The sequence below is a fragment of the Pan troglodytes genome, chromosome 15, assembly GCF_028858775.2.
Source record: "Pan troglodytes isolate AG18354 chromosome 15, NHGRI_mPanTro3-v2.0_pri, whole genome shotgun sequence".
Lineage (NCBI taxonomy): Eukaryota > Metazoa > Chordata > Mammalia > Primates > Hominidae > Pan > Pan troglodytes.
In genome coordinates, this window is record NC_072413.2 from 51,981,050 (window position 1) to 51,999,843 (window position 18,794).

Genomic DNA, 18,794 nt, shown 5'->3' on the forward strand with positions numbered 1-18,794 from the left:
TCCCAGAGGCTCACTGAGGAAGAGTCACATGAGCAGGCTCACTGAAGATAGCAGGGCTATGGATGATTAAACCTAGACCTACACTAGTGAAGATGTTATAAATGTGTGTTTCAATGGTTCTACTTAAATATGATTGCTGCACCAACTTTCACTAAACCCTTCTTGGGCACGCCTGACAATCTAGATTTCTGCCCAAGGAAAGCAAAAGCTTCTCATTCAGATCCTTTTAGACCTTTGTGTTTTTAGATACCCAGAAGCACAAAGTTAACAGCCACATACTCAACACCCACAGTGGGAAGCAGCATATCATGGGTATTGAGAATCTTCAGAATCAAACAAAATAGGAGTTAAATACTGACATTGCTACCAACCTGCTTTGTGCCTGCTTAATCTCTCTGTACCTCAGTTTACACTTCAGTGAAATGAGGATAAGAATATCTCCCTGACAGCATTTTTTGTGTGTGTGAGGACTGAATAAAGTCATATTTGTAAAATGCTTAGCAAAGCGTCTGCCTCATAGTCAGCAAACCATAGTTATAATTTTTACAATTTCAATATAATGGGGAAAGCAGTGTGGGGTACTTTAAGGTTTGGAAGGAAGGGATCAAAAGCAAAGAGCTCAGAATTGAGTGCTCCACTGCAAATTGTGCCATATTCTTTGTTAATCCACCTGGCCCAAGGAAGTGATTTACTGTGTTCATTAAAGCAGAACATTTAGAGGAAGAAAAGAAGGGCAGTTGTGCTGGAAACAATACCACAAGGACCCTAAATGTCCCCCATGCACTACTCCCTGATCCCAGTGCCCCAGACCACACCCACAACTCCACCCTTCTCTGAACCTCATTCCACATCTCATGAGGGGCCTAGCTCCTGCTTCCACTTTAGTGCTAGGACATGCCAACTTCTTCATGCCACATCAAGGCCCAGCTTCATATTGATGTGCTGAAATTTCCCTTGAGACTTCCTCTCTGACCCATGGATTATTGAGGAGCATGCTGTTTAATTTCCAAATATTTGGTGATTTTCCAGTTATCTTTCTATTATATGTTTCCATTTAATTCCATTATGGTCTAAAAACATATTCTATGTGTGATGTGCTTTGGCTGTGTCTTCACCCAAATCTCATCTTAAATTGTAACTCCCACAGTTCCCATGTGTCATGGGAGGAAGCCGGCGGAGGGTGATTGAATACCGGGGGTGGGTCTTTCCTATGCTGTTCTCGTAATAATGAATGAGTCTCACAAGATCTGATGGTTCTAAAAATAGGAGTTTCCCTGTACAAGCTCTCTCTTTGCCTGCCGCCATCCATGTAAGATGTGACTTGGTCCTCATTGCCTTCTGCCATGATTGTGAGTCCTCCCCAGCCATGTGGAACTGTAAGTCCATTAAGCCTCTTTTTTTTCCCCAGTCCCAGGTATGTCTTTATCAGCAGCATGAAAATGGACTAATACACTAAACTGGTACCAGGAGTGGGGTGTTGCTGAAAGGATACCAGAAAATGTGGAAGTGATTTTGAAACTGTGCAACAGGAAAAAGTTGGAACAGTTTGAAGGGCTCAGAAGAAAACAGGAAAATGTGGGAAAGTTTGGAACTTCCTAGAGACTTGTTGAACGGCTTTGACAAAAATGATGATAGTGATATGGACAATAAGGTCCAGGCTGAGGTGGTCTCAGATAGAGATGAGGAACTTTTTGGGAACTGAAGCAAAGGTGACTCTTATTATGTTTTAGCAAAGAGACTGATGGCATTTTGCCCCTGCCCTAGAGATTTGTGGAACTTTGAACTTGAGAGAGATGATTTAGGGTATTTGCAGAAGAAAGTTCTAAGCAGAAAAGCATTCAAGAGGTGACTTGAGTGCTGTTAAAGGCATTCAGTTTTAAAAGAAAAACAAGGCATAAAAGTTTAGAAAATTTGCAGCCTGACAATGCTATAGAAAAGAAAATCCCATTTTCTGAGCAGAAATTCAAGCTGGCTGCAGAAATTTGCATAAGTAACAAGGAGTTAAATATTAATCAGCAAGGCAATGGGGAAAATGTCTCCAGGGCATGTCAGAGACCTTTGGGGTAGCCCCTCCCATCACAGGCCTGGAGGTTTAGGAGGAAAAAATTATTTCCTGGGCCAGGCCCTGGGTCCCTCTGCTGTGTACAGTCTAGAAACTTGGTGCCCTGTGTCTTAGCTGCTCCAGCCATGGCTGAAAGGGACCAACATAGATCTCAAGCTATGCCTTCAGAGGGTGCAAGCTCCAAGCCTTGGCAGCTTCCATGTGGTGTTGAGTCTGCAAGTGCACAAAAATCAAGAATTGGGGTTTGGAAACCTCTGCCTAGATTTCAGAGGATGTATGGAAATGCCTGGATGCCCAGGCAGAAGTTTGCTGCAGGGGTGGGTCCCTCACACAGAACCTCTGCTAGGGCAGTGTGGAAGGGAAATGTGGGGTTGGAGCCCCCCCACGGAGTCACTACTGGGGCACCACTTAGTGGAGCTGTGAGAAGAGGGCCACCATTCTCCAGACCACAGAATGGTAGATCCACCGACAGCTTGCACCACGTGCCTGGAAAAGCTGCAGACACTCAACGCCAGCCCATGAAAGCAGCTGAGAGGGAGGCTGCTCCCTACAAAGCCACAGGGGCAGAGCTGCCCAAGACCATGGCAACCCACCTCTTGTGTCAGCATGATCTGGATGCGAGTCATGGAGTCAAAGGAGATCATCTTGGAGCTTTACAATTTGACTGCCCTGCTGGATTTCAGACTTACATGGGGCCTATAGCCCCTTTATTTTGGCCAATTTCTCTCATTTGGAACAGCTGTATTTACCCAATGCCTGTACCCCCATTGTGTCTAGGAAGTAACTAACTTGCTTTTGATTTTATAGGCTTATAGGCAGAAGGGACTTGAGATAAGATATTGGACTGTGGACTTTTGAGTTAATGTCAAAATGAGTTAAGACTTTGGGGGACTGTTAGGAGGACAAGGGTGGTTTTGAAATGTGAAGACATGAGATTTGGGAGGGGTCAGGGAGGGAATGACATGGTTTGGCTGTGTCTCCACCCAAATCTCATCTTAAATTGTAACTCCCACATTTCCCATGTGTCATGGGAGGAACCCAGTGGGAAGTGATTGAATTATGGAGGCGGGTCTTTCCTGTGCTGTTCTTGTGACAGCCAATGAGTCTCACGAGATCTGATAGTTTTAAAAACGGACATTTCCCTGCACAAGCTCTCTGCCTGCTGTCATCCATGTAAGATGTGACTTGCTCCTCCTTGCCTTCTGCCATGATTGTGAGGCCTCCCAGCCATGTGGAACTGTAAGTCCATTAAACCTTTTTTCCTCAGATAAAGGATATGTCTTTATCAGCAGTGGGAAAACAGACTAATAAATACAATGTGATTTCCCTTCTTTTAATTTTGTTAAGGTTTACTTTATAGCTCAGAATATGGTTTATGTTAGTGAATGTTTCATGTGTGTTTGAGAAGAATATGTGTTCTACTGCCACTGGGTGGAGTGGTCTATAAATGCCAATTCGGTCAAGTTACTGGAAAATGCTGTTTAGGTCTCTCTTTTTTTTTAATTTTAAAATTAAAAAAAATTTTTTAGAGAGGGGGGGTCTCACTCTGTCACCCAGGCTGGAGTGCACTGGTGCCATCTTAGCTCACTGAAGCCGTGAACTTCTGGGCTCAAGTCATCCTCCCACCTCAGCCTCCTGAGTAGCTGGAACTATAGGCATGAACCACCATGCCCAGCCCATCTATATTTTTAGTTATTTTCTGTCAACTTGTTTTATCAATTACTGTGAGAGAAGTGTTGAAGACTGCCATTATAATCATAGTATTTGTCTGTTTATTTACTTCTGTCAGTTCTTTACTCATGTTTTGAAGCTCTATTTTTAAATGCATACACATTTGGGATTGCTGTATGTTCTTGGGAAAATTGACTCCTTTTTCATTATGTAAAGTTTCTCTTTATCCCTGATCATTTTTGTTATTCTGAAGTCTACTTCATCTGAAATTAGTGTACTTACTCCAGCTTTCATTTAGTTTGTGTTTTCATTTTATATCTTTTTCCATCTTTTTACTTTTTGATCTAAACCTTTACATTTAAAGTGGGTTTGTTGTACACAACATGTAATTGGATCTTGCTGTTTTATCCAATCTAACAATCTCTGTCTTTTAACTGGTGTGTTTACATCATTTACATTTAAAGTGATTATTGGTATATTGGTATCATTGGATTAAACTCTACCATCTTGATAGTTGTTTTCTATTCATTGCCCCCTTTTTTTTTCCTGAGCTAGGATCTTGCTCTGTCATGACCAGGCTGGAGTGCAGTGGCTCACTGCAGCCTTGAACTCCTGGCCTCAAGCAATCCTCCTGCCTCAGCCTCCCATTTACTGGGATTACAGGTATGACCCACCATGCCTGGCTTTAGTTTCTATTTTCTCCTTTCTGCTTTTTCCAGGTTTAATTGAGTATTTTCATAATTCCATTTTATCTTTTCCATTGACTTGTTATTTATCTCTTTTAAAGAAAAACATTTTAAATGGTTAACTAGAGTTGTAATATACTTTTCAGTTATAAAAAGTTTGATTACTTTGTATTTCCTAAAGATGGGTTGTGAGGGGGCTGTGGTTTCATTACCTTCTGAGAAAAACTTTGAGATCTTTTGGTTAAAATAGAATCTAAATAGAATGTTGAAGTATGGCATGGCATTTCCATTTTAACAGAATTTAAAATGGCATTTCATTTGCAATCAATGAACTAACTCACACACATATTTTTTTGACATGAGAAGATTAACTCAAGGTAAAAAAATACTGTTTTGTATTTGTATGCAATAAAAATTATACAAAAAGGAAAATGCAATGAAATTTTATATTACTCTTTTCTCTGTTGCTATAACTGAATATCTGCAACTAGGTAATTTATAAAGAAAATAAATTTATTTCTTATAGTTCTGGATACTGGAAAGTCCAAGGCCTAGGGGCTGCTTCTGGTGACCACCTTCTTGCCGGTGGGAAATCTCTGCAGAGTCCTGAGGCAACACAGGGCATCATATGGTGAGAGGGCTCATAAGAGATGGCCAAACTGGCTTTTATAACAGACCCACTCTCATGATAACTAACCCATTCCCTCAATAATCCATTAATCGAATTAACAGTCCATTCACAAGGGCAGAGTCCTCATGACATAATCATCACCCAAAGGTCCCACCCCTCAACACTGCTATACTGGGGACCAAGTTTCTAACACACAAACTTTTGAGGGACACATTTAAACCATAGCATGTTTTAAATTGTTCAGCTTAATTCTCCTAAAAAGAAGTAGCCAGAAATTATACACTCTTGCTCATTAGGAAAACAGTAGAGAATTTTTCCATTCTAGAGATGTAATTCTCATTTTTGTTGAGATTACAATTCCTTTGAGATTCTGATGAATTGTGCCCAAGGAAAACACACATGCTCATCTCTTCACCAAATTTTGCTTATAATTTCAAGGAATTTGCTGACTTCCTTGAGAGTCTCGAAATCCCTAGTTAGGGAACCCACCCTAAAATAAGTAATAAAGCTGTCAATGAGTATTGTGTTGTAACCACATATCTTGGTATGTAGATCATATAGCAGAAGTTTCAGGTCTGACCTGAGCTTCTTGGGTAGGGCAATGGAAAACCTTGAACTCCATTTATTGTTTAAGCAGCCCTTGGGCCAGGTCACACCCAAGGCCCAGTTCTGAGTTTTGTCACCTACTCAGTCCCTGAGCCTTAGTGTGACAACACTGTAGCCTCTTCAATGACCAAAGAAAGATTGGATGGTGAGAGTCAGATTGCTGATCTAGATGGCCAGCAATCCCTAGAACATGTTTATCCTCTTTTGTGCTAGAATGTAGAGTCCTTCCACACGCAACACAAACAACTGCTTAAATTGTGACTACAAACCAAGACAAATTTGTTCATGAGCAAATTTTTAAACTAACATGAAAACTACCTTTAACACGATATAGATTCAAGCAATACCTACTTGTATTTTTAAAAGAATAGTCTCCTATTTACACTTTAAAAAGTCAGATCACAAAGTGTTTAATAGCAATGAATCTTAAACAAACCACTCCTTTCTTTCTCTTCTGCTAGGTTCCAAAATCTCTCTCCAACTATGACACCCTCCTGGATCAATCAAAAGAAAGTTATTTGATTCCTCTCAGTAAAATTTATTTAAATAAATAACACCATTGACTTTACTCTTTTACTAATTCACTTTCCTTTTTTTTTTTTTTTTTTTTTTGAGATGGAGTCTCGCTCTGTCGCCCAGGCTGGAGTGCACTGGCGCGATCTGGGCTCACTGCAAGCTCCGCCTCGTGGGTTCACGCCATTCTCCTGCCTCAGCCTCCCGAGTAGCTGGGACTATAGGTGCCTCCCACTGTGCCTGGCTAATTTTTTGTATTTTTAGTAGAGACGGGGTTTCACCATGGTCTCAATCTCCTGACCTCGTGATCCACCCGCCTCGGCCTCCCAAAGTGCTGGGATTACAGGCGTGAGCCACTGCGCCCGACCAAGCACTTTCCATTGTTTGTATTCCATTTTTTAATGTATCTGGTTCCTTTTAAAGATTTAACTATTGTCAAGATATGTATCTCATTTGCCAGAGTATAAATCCTTAAACAGCAGGAGTCTTTTCTGTTCCACCATGCTCTGATTTGAAGTAAGAATGAATTTCCCCTGAAAAAACTCATAGCCTTGCTTTGTGGCTTGTGTGCTATGGGTGGCTCTCATCTGTCCCTCTGTTCCATGCCTTGTAGGCTAGTGGACCTTCACGGGAACAGAAGCCTGTTCCCCTTTGGGCTTCATGAATTCCATTGACCTCCCAATTGACAGAATGCCACATTGAAGTATTTTTAAATACTTTTAAATAGAGATGATAGATCAGATTTCAATTTTTATTAATACATCTACCTTCCAAATAGTAAAAATAATGGAGTGTTTACATTAACCAAAATGAATGGAACCCTATGAAAATAATCGTTAAAGGGACTGGCTAATCCATGGCCCAGAAACTCACTTTGGCATTTGTAAAATGGCCCGGGATTTAGTAGGATCATTGCCAGGTTTCACCTGAGACTCATCACATGACACATCATGCTTGTGTCTGTTTCTTCAGCAAATTGGGATTTTATTATTTTTAAAGTCTCCACATCTGTAGACAAAATGTACCATATAAATACTGCCTTTCAACTTGCATATGAGTGCATGAAGATAAGTGATATTTATGATTTTAAGTTGTTTATTGTAAAATAATTTACACATATCTTGCTGTCTTCAGTAATTAAAACAATGGAGGAACACTTTCTTCTGACAAAGACAACAGCAAGCTAAAAACAAAATCAGCTGGCTGAATTTTCCTTCTTTACCCCTTGTCTGAGGATGGAACTTGATTTTCATTAATCCAGAGCTACAGCACCAAAGATAATTTCAGTCAACTCTTTTGTGATGACAGCTTGGCGGGTACAGTTGAATGTCAATGTCAATTTGTCAATCATCTCAGAGGCACTCTTGCTGGTGTTGTCCATAGCTGTCATCCTGGCACTCTGCTCACTAGTGGTGGACTCCTTCAGAGAGTAGTAGATGCTGTTGGCCAGATTGTATTCCTGGTAATTTTGCAGCACATCAGCATCAATATTATAGTAGATACTCATGCTCTCGGCACTTGCAATGGTATTAAGGGAAAAGATGGGCTTTTCTTCAGTCTTATACGAGATGACAGACTTGAACTGATTAAAGATGATGGAGCCTTCATCAAATTCATATCCAGAATTTAGTAATTCAAGGGCAATGACTGACACATTTCCAAAAGCAGGGGGCTTTCTTCTCAGTTCTTTTAATGCCACCAGAAACTGGTCAGAATGCATCCTATAAAGTATGCCCCTGATTTTGTCACCAATTCCAACAAGCATAACTTCTTTCCCAGCTGCTGTTAGTGTAGCAACCTCGCTTTTCATCTGTTTAGCAATGGAGGAATGAATAGCGCCACACAGTCCTCGATCTGAGGACACACCAATAAGGAGGTGTTTCTTGTTGTCTTCAGGCACCTTGATACCAGCTTTTTCTCCAGAGCCAAAGATCCCAATCCATATATTCAAGCTGGTTTCAGCTCTCTCTCAGCTCGGGCGTATTTTGCTGCTGCTACCATCTGCATAGACTTGGTAATTTTCTGGATGTTTTTGATGGACTTTAGTCGCTTGGTAACATCGTTCAAAGTTGCTGTATTTCGAACTTGAATCCATTGTGGCTGCAAGGTCCAGGCCAACAGCCCAGTGATGCCCGCATGAGAGAACATGGTAGCCGCAGCCCTGCTGAAAGTCGGTGATATTTATGATTTTAAAAAATTATTTTCCAGCCAGGCGCGGTGGCCCATGCCTGTAATCCCAGTACTTTGGGAGGCCGAAGTGGGGGGATCACCTGAGGTTGGGAGTTCAAGACCAGCCTGACCAACATGGAGAAACCACATCTCTGCTAAAAAAAATACAAAATTAACCGGGCATGGTGGCGCATGCCTGTAATCCCAGCTACTCACAAGGCTGAGGCAGGAGAATCACTTGAACCCAGGAGGCAGAGGTTGCGGTGAGCTGAGATCACGCCATTGCACTCCAGCCTGGGCGATAGAGAAAGACTCTGTCTCAAAAAAAAAAAAAAAAAAAAGAAAAAAAAAAAGAAAAAAAAATTTTCCCAAATTTCCTGAATAAAAATGGTTTGAGAAAACTACATTTTCCAGGATATACTGAAGGATCCCCAAAGGAAAACAAAGGCATTCACTTTTGTACATTTATATCTTTTCATTGCTCTTTGAAATAATCAGAATGTCAGGACTTTGGCATTTCTAAGGGAACACTCTCAGGTATTCTAACCTGATAGTTTTCATTCCTCCTTATTCTTTGTAATAGTTTATACTCTATAAAAGATAAGCTTTTCTCTCACTATCAACTTTTCTTTCCACTTGATAAACAATGATGCTTTTTAATGGTTCTGAAAGAAACTAAAATTAACCTAGATCAATTTCAGTGACTTCCTTATTTATACACCAACCTTCTTAACAATATCCTCAAAAACATCATCCAACAGAGCTCATCTATTCACCTCTGTCTTGAGCATCTTCTCTATGAACAGTAGCTCTTTTTCAATTGCTTGGTAACACTAGGAATACTTGAGTTTTCTCTTGGCGATAAGAAAAAAGAAACACATTCCTGTTTTGATTCTGTTATTCTGAATAAAAATAAAACTAGAAAGCAAACTTTTAAAAATTGACACGATTTTCTCTTTCTTGCATATGCTGTAGTTCTCACCCTAAAATGAAGTGTTGCATATGATTTCTGATATTCCAAGTTTTCCAAAATTACATGCTGTGGTGTTATAATAATAGCCTTTTTCAGGGGAGCACCTAATACACTGACTTTTGGGTAAAGCACACTACTCAGGAAAAGTTAGCCACACAACATTTAGCCAATGATATTAACCACTGACAACCATGCAGTGTTGGACACTGATATATCCAAGGCATAAGTGGCTGGGATGCCCACTGAAAGTCACTTGCTAACACTTCTGCCAACTGCAGTAAGTTCAAAGAAAGCTCTTCTTTTCTTAAAACACTACCACAAAGTCTCTTACTTTTTGAATATTCAAGATTCAGAGCATAAAGGAAAATTGATAAGGGAAGAAAGGAGAAAGACATAGCTAAGGAGACAGAATTTGAAGAAGGTGCAGGATCAAGATCCTCAGTTGAGGTGAAAGATCCTTTGTAGACGAGTGAAGGACAAGGCTGGAAAGAAAATTTAGCCATTTTTCACCCCCTTACAATTTGGGTTGGGGAGACGAAGGGTTGTTCATCATCTTGATTTGTACAAGATCCTTATAAATTAATGAAGTCTGCCATAGAAAAGTTTTAAAATTTTTGTTACCAAATTTATCCATCATTTCTAATGGCTTCCAGGCTTGCATTCTGTTTAGAAAGGCTGGGCTCATTTCATTAATTCCACTGTTATAAATAAATTTACACATATTTTATTCTAGTAGTGTTATTGTTTGATTTTAAAATATTTTAATATTTGCTCCATTTTGAGTTTATTTTATGAAAGTTGTAAAGTATGGCAAACATCTTTCTTGATGTAATTTTATTTCAATGCAAATCTCACACAATGTACACTTGGATCAATCAACTGATCTTTGGCCATTTACTAAAGACCTACTACATGCCAAGCCAACGAGGGATCCAAAAGAAATATGACATGGCAGTTGATTTCAAAGAACTTACCCTATAGTTGGGGGAAACAACTAACACCCTGAGACAATTCCAGAACCAGACAGTGTATAATTAAGTACTAAATACTGTGGTACTGCCTAAAATTGCTGTGAAAGCTCAGAGGAAAGAGAGATCCACCTGGGCTGAAGTTGTCAGGGGAGACTTTGCAGACAAGTTGGAACTTGAATTGAATACGTATTTCTCCAAATACTAAAACAGAAAGCAACAGGCTGTGTGTATGTGTCCGTGAGTGTGAGTAGTTCAGGAGGACGCCTGCTTTTCACAAAGCAACCTATCTACACAGACTAAATAGGATTTAGATATTTACTTGCAGATTTGAGACTATAGCAGAGTAGCGACTATGGCAGAGTAGCGACTATGGCAGTAAGAAAGACGTGCCCTGGAGAGGAGTGTTTGCCTGTGAGTCTTACTGCCCTGGCATCTGCTAGATCCTCCCATTCCCTCTGCAAAGTACCCCTGAGGTTTCACCTACCCTGATGCTGCCAGAGAGTTCTGTCCAGTGTTGACAGGCATCCCCTCAATGCCTCTTTTCATGAGCAACTGGCTGAGGCCTCTCTCCTTGCACTACTTGAGTCACTACCACTCTAACTCTTAACCAGCCCAAACATCCTCAGGTAAGTGATAAACAGGGAATACCACCACAGGATATCACTTCTACAAGTCTGTACTGCTGATAGGAATAAAAGCTGGTTCAAATATTGCAGGAAGCAGAGGAGGGAGGGATGGGTGGTATTTACCTACACATTTCAAAAGCCTTAAGTTTTTATGTATCTTTTCATCTAATCATTCAACTTCTAGGAATTTCTTATTATTTATTTATTTATCTACTTATTTAATAAAAATATATATTGCTTATTATATGGCAGGTACTGCTTTAAATATTTTTTAAATTTACTTATTTAATCTTCGTAACAATCCCATGAGTTAGGCACTATTATTATCCTCATTTTATAGTTGAGGAAAATGAGGCACAGAGAGGTCAAGTAAGTTACATATGGTCACCAGCTAGTACATGGCAGAGCCAGTATTTAAACCCTTACGGTCTGACTTCTGAAGTCAGGTAGACTCTGAAGTCTACTTCCACCTTAGAGGTAACCCTACATTATACCGCTTAACCAATCATCACGGATGAACAGAAAGATTTCGAGACAGGCTGTTCCTTCGATACAAATGCATTAATGTCTCCTGTGTGCCAAGCGCAGCCTTTGTGCCCCTGGAACAAGTGACTTAGGCACTGATTTTCACACTGAGGGTAAAAGCTCATCTGTGGATCATGAAATAATTTAGTAGATTGTGACCAGAAAAATTTTTTAATGATATTGAAATGAACAGAAATCACCAGAAAGTGAGTTTTGTTTCATGACTTTTTTTCCACTTATATGTGTGTCACATGCGTATGTCAGATACACAGGTGAGTGCTGGGTCACAGATTACTATGTACTTCTTATCCTGAGCTGCAGTCAGAAAGGGTAAAAGTCATGAGTCTAACAGAAGAGATAAATATTAGGTAAGTAATTAAGCCTAGACAACATAGTAAGGCCATATCTCTAAAAAAATATGAAAAAAACAATTAGCTGGACATGGTGGTATAGACCTGTAGTCCCAGCTACTCAGGAGGCTGAGGCAGGAGGATTGCTTGAGCCCAGGAGTTTGAAGTTGCAGTGAGCTATGATTATGCAACTGCAATCCAGCGTGGATGACAGAGAAAGACCCTGTCTGTAAAAAAAAAATTTTTTTAATTAAATAATATAATTGCATCAAAAGTAGTTTTTTAAAACATTGCCAAAATTGTCTAAATATAGATTATTAAATAAATTATGGTACAGCAATATACTGGAATTCTATCCAGAAACTAAAATTATATTGTAGATAAGTAGTAACATGGAAACATGTGCAAGATATATAGATAATAAGAAAAGTCAGATTATAAAACATATTAAAAATACATACATATTTTAATGAAAAAGAACTAAAAAGGATAGTCATCAAGATATTCCTAGCTGTGGAAATTATATGAAAAAATATTTTCTTCTTTCGTTTTTCTGCATTTTCTAAAATGAACATAATTACTTTTATAAGAGATATTTTATATACAATAAGATATATTCTTACATATGATATATATTAAGGATTAGTATCAACAGTTAAATAACTGTTGCAAGCAATAATATTAAAATATTAAATGATTATTACTAATTAAAATGTTTAAATATATAAATATAATAAACCTGTAAAATATATTAAAATAATAACACTAAATTAAATTAAATTAAATAATTAAATAATGTTAGGACAAGCTATTCAATAAAAAAATGAGCAAAGGATGGCAGCAAATAATTCCCATCCTTTGGAAGAGGATGGAAGAGGAACCTTTCTGCCAAATAAACACACCAAGTGATGCTCAACCACTATCAGATGCAAATTAAAACAACAGATGCAGAGATTTTAGAATATTGCTTTGATCAGTTTCACAAACTGCTAACCCTGCCCTAGAAAGACAATTTTAAGAAAGTCCATTATATGACAATCTGGAATTTTAGAATGGAAATAATGAGTATTCACCTTACAAAGCAATAGGTTCACTCTAAATATCACATATCAAACTGGCCCAGGGCACTTAATATGTGGTTTTATATATGCCTCAACTTCCAAACGCCAAGAGACTGAAACACTGGCATTGATGAGCAGCTCTACAATATCACAAAATAAGTCATCAAATGAGGTACAAAGGCTTCTCTAAAAAATACAAAAAATTTTAAAATTTTATAAAGATTAAATAAGTAAACTTTAAAAATATTTAAAGCAGTACCTACCATATAAGCAATACATGTTTTTATTGAATAAATAAATAAATAAATAAATAAATAAATAAGAAATTCCTATAAGTTGAATTTTTCCTATCTTAAATTTTAAATTTTAGATAGGAAAATAGCGTGTATAGATGTAACTGACACTTTTTCAGTGCTCTCTCTACACACACACATACACAAACCCACAGACACACTCACACACGTACTATATTAACCTCTTAGCATACATTATCTCATTCAATCCCTACAACAACTTTATGAGTTGTAGTTATTACTTTAGCCCCATTTTTACTACAAGACAACTGAGGCTACAAGAGGTTAAGTAATGTGTCCCATAAACAGGGTAGGAGAGAAAGGATTTGAGCCCAGATCTCAATGCCTCCACAGTGCACAATCTCAGCCATGTGGGTAGTTACACACATATTGATATCTGGCAGTTAGTTGTGCCTGATGCTAATTAGAATGTAGTTTTCGGGGTCAGAAGGTTTTAAAAATGGGTCTGGGAATTACTGGCACTGGATATAGATTCTCTCGTTTCCAAGTGATGACTTTCTTAGAGTACACATTCATAATGAATATGGTTATGAGTGGATTTTTCCCTGGTGAAAATTTAAATTTCATAAAAAAGTGTGTCTTGTTCTGGAGAGAATTTTTGCAAGTGTGCATGATAACAAGGAAGATTATCATGGTCTTTTTCTATGCTGATATGATTTAAATAAAAGAAGACCAAAATCATTGTCTTAGGCTCTTTCTGTAACATTATAAAATATGGTTATAATATATTTGGCCTGCAGACTTTAATATTATGTGTTACACCATAGTCATCAGAGTTTTGACAATAAGAATAATAATGAAAATAGCAATAGTATTAATAACAGTAATCCACTAAGAAAATTATAAATGATAACCAAGTGTAAAAGCTGCCTATTGGAAATAGATACTTGTGAATGGAAGATGAACTTCAAGTTTTTAATTTTATTGTTTCTGGGAGATAGGGTCTATCTCTGCAGGACCTGACAACCGGAAAATATGAATCACTTGGAATGGAACACAAGCCATAATTGTCATTCTCGATGGTTTCCAATAGTAATGATACTAGCACTTGTGTTAACTATACCATTTTAGCAGTGGCTATTAGTTGCATTAGTGGTAGCGATGACGACTGTGTTTCATTTCAACAGTTGGCCAACATCTTTCATGTGTACTCATTTGTCTGAAATTCCCTTGTTTCTCCTATCCTCATTTTCTCTTTGCCCTGATTCCTTCATTTTTATATTTTATCCATTTTACAAACTACCTAAAATAATTTAGGAAATAAGATCAAAATAAGTACACGTATAAAGAGCCAAACGTTCTCATCTCATAAGTCAGGGTTAATTTTTCTCCCTTTAGACACAGAGGTCCAGTGTAAATGGCTTGGCTAATGGCTTATAAGTGGCTCCTGAGTGGGAGTTGAGGATTAAGGTCTCAGGTGCTGACATGATGACACTAGACCACTTCTTTGTATTGGCAGAAAATTGAGCACAATTGCCCTTACTTCCTAATTTATTCTTTCGTAGTATAAAGTTGCAGCCATTTCTAATCAAGCCTTGTAGACTGTGGTCATCGGAGAAAAACTGGAAGGGTGAACAGAGCAGAGGATGACTTTAGTGTGTGTTCTGTGTAGACAACTGTTTTTAACACAAAATCTCTTTCGTTTCATGTTTTTATATGAACTCCTGAAAGTAATGATTGCTTATGTTGCCTGTCAGGTTATAACACAGGGTTTTAAACACATACACACACACACACACACACACACACACACACACACACACACACAGGGAATATGCCATTACAACAGGTAATTAAGCAATTGTTAAATATATTTTCAGTAAATCTACCAGAGCAAATGAAATTTTAATAGACAATAACATTATAGCAACTAAATATGTAAATAAAATAAAATAAGGCAAATTACTAAAATATTTCCCCCCTCCCTCTGCCCAGTTTCCTCAAACCTACTACTTATTGGGTACTGCATGGTTGAGGTAGAACCATGGTTTATGGCCATTGCTGGTGTCCCTGGGGCCAGAGCAATGAGTGGCAATATGAAATAGAACCCCAATTAGTCCAGAATGTGGTTCTGATTCACTGTCCTCACCACCATGTTGGGACAGAAGTAAAGAGTAGGTATAGATCGCCTAAAGAAAAAAGGGGGTGTCTTTATGTTCAGGGAAAAGGTGTAAGAAGAGCAAGAGCTGAGAGGCTGCCTTCAACACTGCTGCTGCTTCAGCTCATTTTTTATCTTTTCATCCCTCCCTCAGAGTTCTCAAAGCTGGAGCTCAAATTCAGGTCTAAGCTAATAGAGAGAGGGAAGGCAGGAGGTTAAACCAAACTGTTAACTGTGTCTCTTCAAAACTGACATTTAATACAGGGTGTAAATCACTAGGGGGGCCTGTTATTCCTTCAGGAATGCAATTACATAGGGTCAAATAAAACATGAAAGAAACCAACAAGTTTTAAAATGTAGTATGTTCTCAAAAGTAGGCAAGAAGGAATGTGAAGCAGTCCAAATATGCTAACACTCCCTGCTGTCCTATAGGAGAGGATTACAAGGAGAGGTTTCTGCTCTTTAATGATTATGTGGTTAAGCAGGAGTACGGGAGCACGTCACCCAGCCCGGCCACTTCACACTGGACTCTCGGCTTTCTGCAGATCCCTGCATTCATTCAACGCAGGTGTAGCCCCTGCTGCCTCGCCAATTACCATTACAGTCCTATTACCAGGACTGCCTCCACTTAACACTTTTGAAAATGTTTATATGTGAACACTGTGGGAATTTTGTCTTTCTGTTTTTCTCTTTCTTTTTTTCTCTTTTTTTTTTTTTTTTTTTTTTTTTGAGACGGAGTCTCACTCTTTTGCCCAGGCTGGAATGCAGTGGTGTGATCTTGGCTCACTGCAACCTCCGCTTCCTGGGTTCAAGCGATTCTCCTGCCTCAACCTCCCGAGTAGCTGGGACTACATGCCACCACGCCCAGCTAATTTTTATATCTTTAGTAGAGACGGGATTTCACCATGTTGGCCAGGCTGCTCTCAAACTCCTGACCTCAAGTGATCTGCCCGCCTTGGCCTCCCAAAGTGCTGGGATTACAGGCGTAAGCCACGGCGCCCAGCCCTGTTTTTGTCTTTCATACTAAAAACCAAAACACCAGCAGAATCCTTATTCTGTGACTTCGAAGACAGACAAAAATTTAATGTTGGACTTTTGCTAAAGGTTTTCCAGTGGTTATGGCTACCTGTAATTTGCGTAGTGCTAATTTCTTCCATGGGGCAGGGTGGAGGGTGGGCTTATGTTGATATTTTGGGATATGTCTGTTAACAGTTTGGAGTGTTTCAAACAATCGGATGCCTTAAAACCTTGGGTTTTTCAGTTTAACATCCTCATGAACTAGGGTGACCAACTCATCCCAGTTTGCCTGGGGCTTCCTGGATTTTAGCACTGAAAGTCCTACCTATGTGTAATCAATCATTTTTTTTTTTAAAGTCTTGCTTTTAAACGTACTTGCTTTTAAATGTACATGGTAGAAACTGTGTATAGATTGTGTGAGGAGAGGAGATGGCTGGGAAGGGGCACTGGAATTACAACTATACTAATTATAAAAGAATTTGAACAAAACAGACAGGTCATCTGGGTTCAAATTCCTGTATAATCACTGATTTTTATAAGCTAGTTCTCACTTCTCCAAGAAAAATACAGTTTCAAATGAGTCATGATTAAAACTTGATTTTTCTTATCTTTCTTACAAAATGAATCAAACTACACAGCCAAGTTCTCAGAGTCTAATTCCAAAAGGTGCAGATCCTATCTGCTTTGGTTTAGTTGGCTGAATCTTAGGAGCCCCTTCCTGTACCTTTCTCCCTACACTCTCAACCAAGCAGTGGTGGCCTGAGGCTGGTTCTTATGAATCCTCCCTCCAGGAGCTGCTGCAGAGGGTGAGCCAGGCCACCTCCTGCACACTGACTATGATGTCACAACTGGGTATGTCTCTGAGGTGCACCATTTCCCAAGCTCATTCCTACATCAGCAATTATTCTACAGGCTCCCAGATCTTTCTAGAAATCCTTTGTCAACTCCACAAATTGCATGGCTACCCCAGCCCATGAGATACACCATTTTGATGGAAAGCTGAGTTAACAAAATCTTAGGGCTCAGTTCAGCTCCTGAAAGCAGCAGAACTCTGAGGAGTCTGAAGATTAGAGGAAAACTAAGTTCACCTTACATGTTTCTCTAAGTCCTTTGGCTTTTTACTTGAAGAATCCATATTCTGTTTTTGTGGTATTTCCTTTTCTGTATAAAGGATGCTGAGTGGTTTTATTTCACCAAAAATAATACAAAGTAAAGCAAAAAGTAGTAATAATTCAAGTTTTCTCTCTTGACTTATGATTTATGCCTTTCCTTAGTGATTCCCCTTTCCTGTGCTTAAAATTCATCTGTTCAGATCAGACATACTGTAAATATCAATCTTTAAACTTTGTCAAAGACAAGGAAATTGATGGTAGACAGCTAGAACAAATAAGGACTCAAAGACTAAAGGAAGAGACTTGGAAGGGTAGAAAGGTGCCTCCCTGCAATTTTCAAAGGAGCATGAGGTATGTGCTGGGGACAAGAACACGGCCTTGGGAAGCAAACAGATCTGGGTTTGAATTCCAGCCCAGGCACTTATTAACTAAGTGATCTAGGACAAGATACTTCATCTCTGCAAATTTCAGTTCCTTATCTGTCCCACGGGATAATTCTAGTTTTTATATGAGCATAGGAAATGATATATGTAAAGCACCCCAAACATAGTAAATGTCTAATAAGTAGTAGCTATTCTTATCAAGGTGATAGATTTAACAGGAAAAAGCGACCCCTGGCAACACCCCAGTGTGTTGCACGCCACAGCGCCCTCAGTGTTTTCACTGCTGGGTTTCTTCCCTAATGGACATCTCTAGGAACTCTGAGCTCTTAATCTCAGCCTTCCACCCACACTCCCTAACTAGCCTCAGGCAAATCACTTATCTGACTCAATTGCTTCATCTGTAAAGAGGAGGATAATAATATTTACCTTCCTCAGAGGAATGTTGGGAGAATTAATGAATGCTTGCAAAGTACCCCGAGATGTACAGATGAAAGGCAGTATAGAATTGCAAAGTATTATTATAAATATTAGTGTTATTTTGACACATTTCCATGCCTGCATGCATGTGTGGGCAAATTTGCACCTGAGAGCATCGGATGAAAGGGTGTGACTTTCAAGTATCATCCTATGAGTACCTCTGGCAGCCCATGGACATCTATGTCTGTGCAATTTATACACAGTACAACAGTCCCATAAATGAGAATTTGCCCAGAAAAAGAAACACTGCATTGGGTAACTGGTATAAAATCAACCATAGCCCATGGTTAGGTCCTTTCCTTCTTTGGCAGTGCCATGATCCTTCCAGCTGCCCATAAGGATGAAAACCTGACTATGTGATCAGCTCCCTAAAAGCAGTGAAGTGTAATTCTTTATCTTTTGTTTTCATGTTTTTGTAAACAAGGTCTCGCTATTTTGTCCAGGCTGATCTCGAACTTCTGGCCTCAAGCAAACTTCCTACCTCAGACTCCCAACGTTCTGGATTACAGGCATGAGCCATCACATCCATTCTGAAGTATAACTCTTTCT

General features: G+C 39.0%; 1 pseudogene; it reads right to left on the bottom strand.

Annotated features, from left to right (window-relative positions):
• Positions 1-7,315: 7,315 nt before the first annotated feature.
• On the bottom strand, positions 7,316-8,317 carry LOC107972250 (ATP synthase subunit gamma, mitochondrial-like; annotated as a pseudogene).
• Positions 8,318-18,794: the final 10,477 nt, after the last annotated feature.